This window comes from Vicia villosa, linkage group LG3, assembly GCF_029867415.1.
Source record: "Vicia villosa cultivar HV-30 ecotype Madison, WI linkage group LG3, Vvil1.0, whole genome shotgun sequence".
NCBI classification, from domain to species: Eukaryota; Viridiplantae; Streptophyta; class Magnoliopsida; order Fabales; family Fabaceae; genus Vicia; species Vicia villosa.
The window spans coordinates 14,400,953-14,406,283 of record NC_081182.1 but is presented as its reverse complement, the minus strand read 5'-3'; the positions used below and the strand labels follow the sequence as shown (position 1 = coordinate 14,406,283).

Here is a 5,331-nt window from a genome sequence, read left to right as displayed (position 1 = left end):
TGTTAAACTTATAATGCCATAGGCCAATTTGGTTTGCAAGGGATTGGATCTACGGATCGCCTTTTATTGAACTGTTTTCGAGCATTGAATAAAGTATCTTCATTTTCAAAAAAAAAAAAATTTTTTTGATCCAGTTAAATTTTTATAGTCCAAAAAAAAAAGCTTTAATAACTTAAGCATAAGAGTCTTTGAAAGTGCATCTCCTTTGATGATTACTTTCTATATTGTCTTTATATTCAATGTGAATGAGAGTCGACTATATATATATATATATATATATATATATATATATATATATATATATATATATATATATATATATATATATATATATATATATATATATATATATTACAATTGTGATATATAATTAGAAATGGTACAATTACGTATAAATTATAATCTATTCTTAATAATCACGAAATAATTTTTTTTTTTTGATATAGTATCTAAAAATTAGCATTCAAAATACTATACTATTACTATTCAATCATGACATCTACGTGCCATATTTATGTATAGATGTATATGTATAGGAGCTTCAACCCATTTTGATAATGAGTTCAACTACCTACCAACCATATCAGTAGCATCCTTGTGGTTCTGCTTCATCGATGTAAAACCTAATCTCATGGACGTAACATGAGATTAAGTTTTACATCGAAGTCTCTAACAAAACGATCCTTCTCTTCATACGTTGCTTGATAATCATGAATAAGTCCTTTAATTGCTTCTGGCATAGCTTCACCCTTCATCATATTCCACAACAAGAAAATCTTACATTAGCTAGGGCAAATACACTAGCTAATTCGTAGCTAATCTCTATCAAATAAAAATAGTTGGAGATTTGTTTGGGATTAACTACAATATATGCTCTAGCATGAATTGAGTGGCTAATTATCTTGGCAAACATTTTCTAGCAAAACTCAGACAAATATATTAAGTTTCCTAGCTAAACCACTGCTAAAATGTAGCAAAATGTGAGTCTTTAATTATATTTCTCCAACTATACAACTACAATATTGCCAGAAAATATTCGTAGTAAATCTCAAGCTAAATTATACAACATTTTTTTTAATTAGTTTTAATCAAAATTAATTAGACTTAATTTTTTAATAATTATTTCTTATAAAAACTAATTAGACTTAATTTTAAAAAAAAATTGACAAATAAAACTTATAAAAGGGTATCATAATTGTTGATAATTACTAAATTAAAAATACAACTAAAAAGCAATTCTTAATATTATTAACAAAAGAAAAATACATCAAAATCACATTCTATTTTAGTTAAACTTCACAAATCACAACTTTTGTTTCATTAGATTTAAACTACTAACTCACTATACACTTGCAACTACTAACATTTAAACATGTCTAGCATTACAATAGTGACAGTGTTATCTAAACCATAACAGTTAAGTTATTATGAAATCTTCAGATATCAAATGTTCATCCATAACAGTTAAGTTATTATGAAATCTCTGCAGATCAAATGTTCCCGAGCTGCACAATCTAATTCTTAGAGCATATTCATTGATTAAGTTACTATGAAATCTCCGCATTTCTCATAAAAAGGCACGACACTTTACGTCCCCTGCAACACTCAGAACAGCAGTTGCAACAGCTCAGTTTAGCAGCCATGCGTCACAGTTTAATATAAGTTATTATAACTACACAAATTCTAGACATTCACATCAACTTTGCTAAGTATTCTCAACAACAGATTAATAACACACATGACATTTTATCAAACACTTAGTAGTCATAGTAAAGTAAATCACAGAAACATAAGAAGACTCATCTCTTTGTGGACTGACTGATCCACTGAAAGGTTGTCAAAGAGGCGCAACGCTGACAGATCTAGATGGTCCGACATCTCGGCAATCCAAGCATAAACCGTCGCAGATGAAATTAAGCACGATCCATCCTCGAGCGTTGTCAGAGCCGACTTCTCATGACGAAGCTTTTTACTCCAAACATCGGAAGGATTGCCGTATGACAATATGACCTCAAAGCTGGTGTACTAGCCAGGTGAAGACATTTCCTGTTATTATACTTCTGTGTTTTGAAATAAAGTTAGATGGCATCAATTTATAACAGTTACACTTGCATATGGAATTCAGTAAGCTATATATAATATGTAAAGTACAACATGTCAAAAATACGCTTATGGTGTAAAGATCCTCTAACTAAACACCACTCCTACTGATTATACGATTGTAAAGATAAACATTAAAAATATTTGAATTTGTGCACACCAATCAGTTGTAATTTAAAAATCATAAGGATAACATATCCTTCAATGAATACATCGGCCAGATTTTCCAGTGCCCGGGCCTGCTACTAGTGGGATTCTCTACGCCGGTCTTAAGGTGTAGGCATTTATCTTCTCTTGACAACGTTGGGACAGCGACCCGTTTTGAGATCAGCGAATTCATTTCTCTTTTGTAGAACTATGATTCCTTATGCCCCCTATCACTAGATATTCTCCCAACACTGTCACACCGTTTTTGCTAACCGGTAATCTGAGAGAGCCTATCCTTCGTTGCAATGATAGAAAGTAACAGTATTATCTGAACCATAACCAATGTCTATCTTTCGTTGCCTTAGGGATTATGTCTTGTTTCTATGCCCAAAGAAAAACATAAAGGATCGATAAACATGATTACACAAAGAAAAAAGGAAGAAAAAAATGATAGAAAGTAACAGTATTATCTGAACCATAACCAATGTTTGGCATTAAAGTATTATTAGTATCATCTAATCTTTAAAATTAAGAAGTACTATTTATGTCTCTACAAAATCTACATTCGCATAGTTCAAAAGTTTTAAAGGTGTAAAATCTACATTCGCATAGTTCAAAAGTTTTAAAGGCGTAAAATCTAGATTCGTTTAGTTCACTGGAAACAAATGATATCTTCCAAGTTCATTACAATCTCTTTGATTTTAATAGCAAAGTCGTAACTCCAAACATCTATTTAATTAACACAAATGATATTGTATTCTTTTAATTATGAATACTGGCAATAGACATAACATTGACACATAAACACCATTAATTAATAAGTTAAGAAAATAATTGTCAGAATGTAAGTTAAGGGAAACTGCAGCACCTATTCCTTTCCCCAAGGAGCTCCACCCCCATATTCATCAACTCCACCACTAGAAAGAATGAATAATGACATAGGGCCTATGGTCTGATCAAAGGAGGGAGGTTATAAAAAAACGAATTTACCATATAATAAAATAAAAACTCAGAATTGGACATATCAAAATTGAAACATGATGTGGTTAATTTCCTATTAACTCCTATTAACTAAGTACTACGAGCATACATTATTAAATTGATAATAACATTGGATTTAAAAAGATGATTGTTCATGCAAGGGAGAATCTATTACGTATCACTTAAAGAACTATTTAAGAGCATGTTTGTACTTCCCCTACAAATTGGATTACTTGACTAAAAATATAAGCAAGATAACAGAAGTATCATATAAACCAAACTGGATATTGTATAAATATAAGTTAATGAGATTTCCAAAACATGAAATAGTTCAGCCATAACACATGTCTTTTCATATCGGATCCTCAAGGAATAAACATATACATTATAGTAGTTCCTATCATAAAATGCTAAAAAGTATGCAAATTCTTTAGCAAAGAATATGAAACTCAATACCATCCAGTAGCTGACCCAGCGATCTTCAAGATACCTAAAGAAACAGACTTATGAATTCACCATTTGCAAGTTTGTATAACAGATTGTAAGAGTTGACATCTACAAAGACAAACAAATCAAAATAAACATCAGAAGGCAAACATAACAACAGAAATTTAAAACACTTGTGAGCATCGTTTCCCCATTTTGAAAATTTAAAAGTAAATCAAATTAATTGAAAGCATGTGAATATGGGAAAATCAAAATCAAAATAAAAAACAAAAAGCAAGGAAAAAGTTTGTGAGGACTTTCAACAAACATGATAAGTGCATACAAAAAAGAAGAAGAACTCGATGGAGATAATGTACAATGGATGAATCACTTCATACAGTAGACATGGATTGGATCGAGCAATGTGAACCCTAATTAAATTCCAACAAAATCATATAGAAGAAATTGAAACATTGTTGAAAATAGTTGTGAAATCGTGTGTCGATAAACAGGATTAAGCGAAAAATATTGATAAACATGAATCAAGCAGAAAACACGGCGAAGATTGGAGGTTGCGCGCAGATCGGAGGGAGATTGTGCAGATTGGAAAGTGAAATCAGAGACAACGAACCATGCAAATCAGTAACAAAAGTTGGATCGAGATCGTGACCAATCGCGAGATTGAGATCGAGATCAGGGGGCGAGATCGAGAATGAGATCCAACTCGGGGTGAGATCGTGTTTCGCCGAGAGTGGTGTATTTCAGTGTTTGTGAAAGAGAACGTGTTAAGTTTTTTTTAATTATTATCATTTTTCAAGACAGAGCTATAATATTAGTAAAAATATTAATATTATTCGTATAACTACGTGCAAAAAAACACTGATAAAATTAATTGCATCTAATGGCACTTGATTACGTGGAGATTAACTAGAAATACACTCTGTAGCAAAATTATGGTAGCAAATCATATATTTTCTTGTAGTGTTCTTCCAATATTCACCCATGTCTTTTCTAGCAAAGCTCAAGTTACAAACCTACATATTCACAAAAACATTTGGAAAAGTTTCACTTGGTATAATTAATTAATCAGGAAGAAAAAAAAACGTTAAAATGAAATGAACTTTCATGGACAAATTTAGAAAGCTTACAAAGAGAAGAGAAAAGAGTAGTAAAATAACAAAGATGGATTTCATGGCTGTTCTTAATGTTGAAAGTAATCCTTGGTGAACACATATTTATGTTTATCTCATACTATAATGGGTTGCAGAAAAAAGGTACTTTCTGTTACCAAAATGTTTGGTAGAAATCCTCTCATGAAAATATTAATATATACTTTTAAAAGATAAAATGATTAAGTTTTTTGGTAGGTAGGTCGACATACCAATAAATAAGACTATTGTTTTTATTTTTGGTTTTACAGTAATAAAATTCTCATTTTATTCTTTTAGTGGTTTGATTATGAGAATATTTTATATAGAATCTTGAGTTTGAATTATGATCACTATATTTTTTTTTTTTTTGTAATTGTTTATTTAAGTATGTCATAGTCACTAGACCAATAATTAAAAAAATAGAATTTTTTAGACATCAAATATTCAAGAAAAATGTAATATTTCTTCGTTATCGTTTATGGTTTAGTGAGAAAGAATTTTTATCTTTTGATTTGACATGTTTTAC

At 30.4% G+C, this 5,331-nt stretch overlaps 1 long non-coding RNA gene across 1 annotated transcript; it reads right to left on the bottom strand.

The window, feature by feature from the left end:
- Positions 1-1,170: 1,170 nt before the first annotated feature.
- On the bottom strand, positions 1,171-4,959 carry LOC131660388 (uncharacterized). Its single transcript, XR_009300819.1, has 3 exons — positions 4,803-4,959; positions 4,571-4,688; positions 1,171-3,783 (listed from the first exon to the last, which is right to left on the bottom strand). It is a non-coding gene; the product is annotated as an uncharacterized LOC131660388 (long non-coding RNA).
- Between the last annotated feature and the right edge of the window lie 372 nt (positions 4,960-5,331).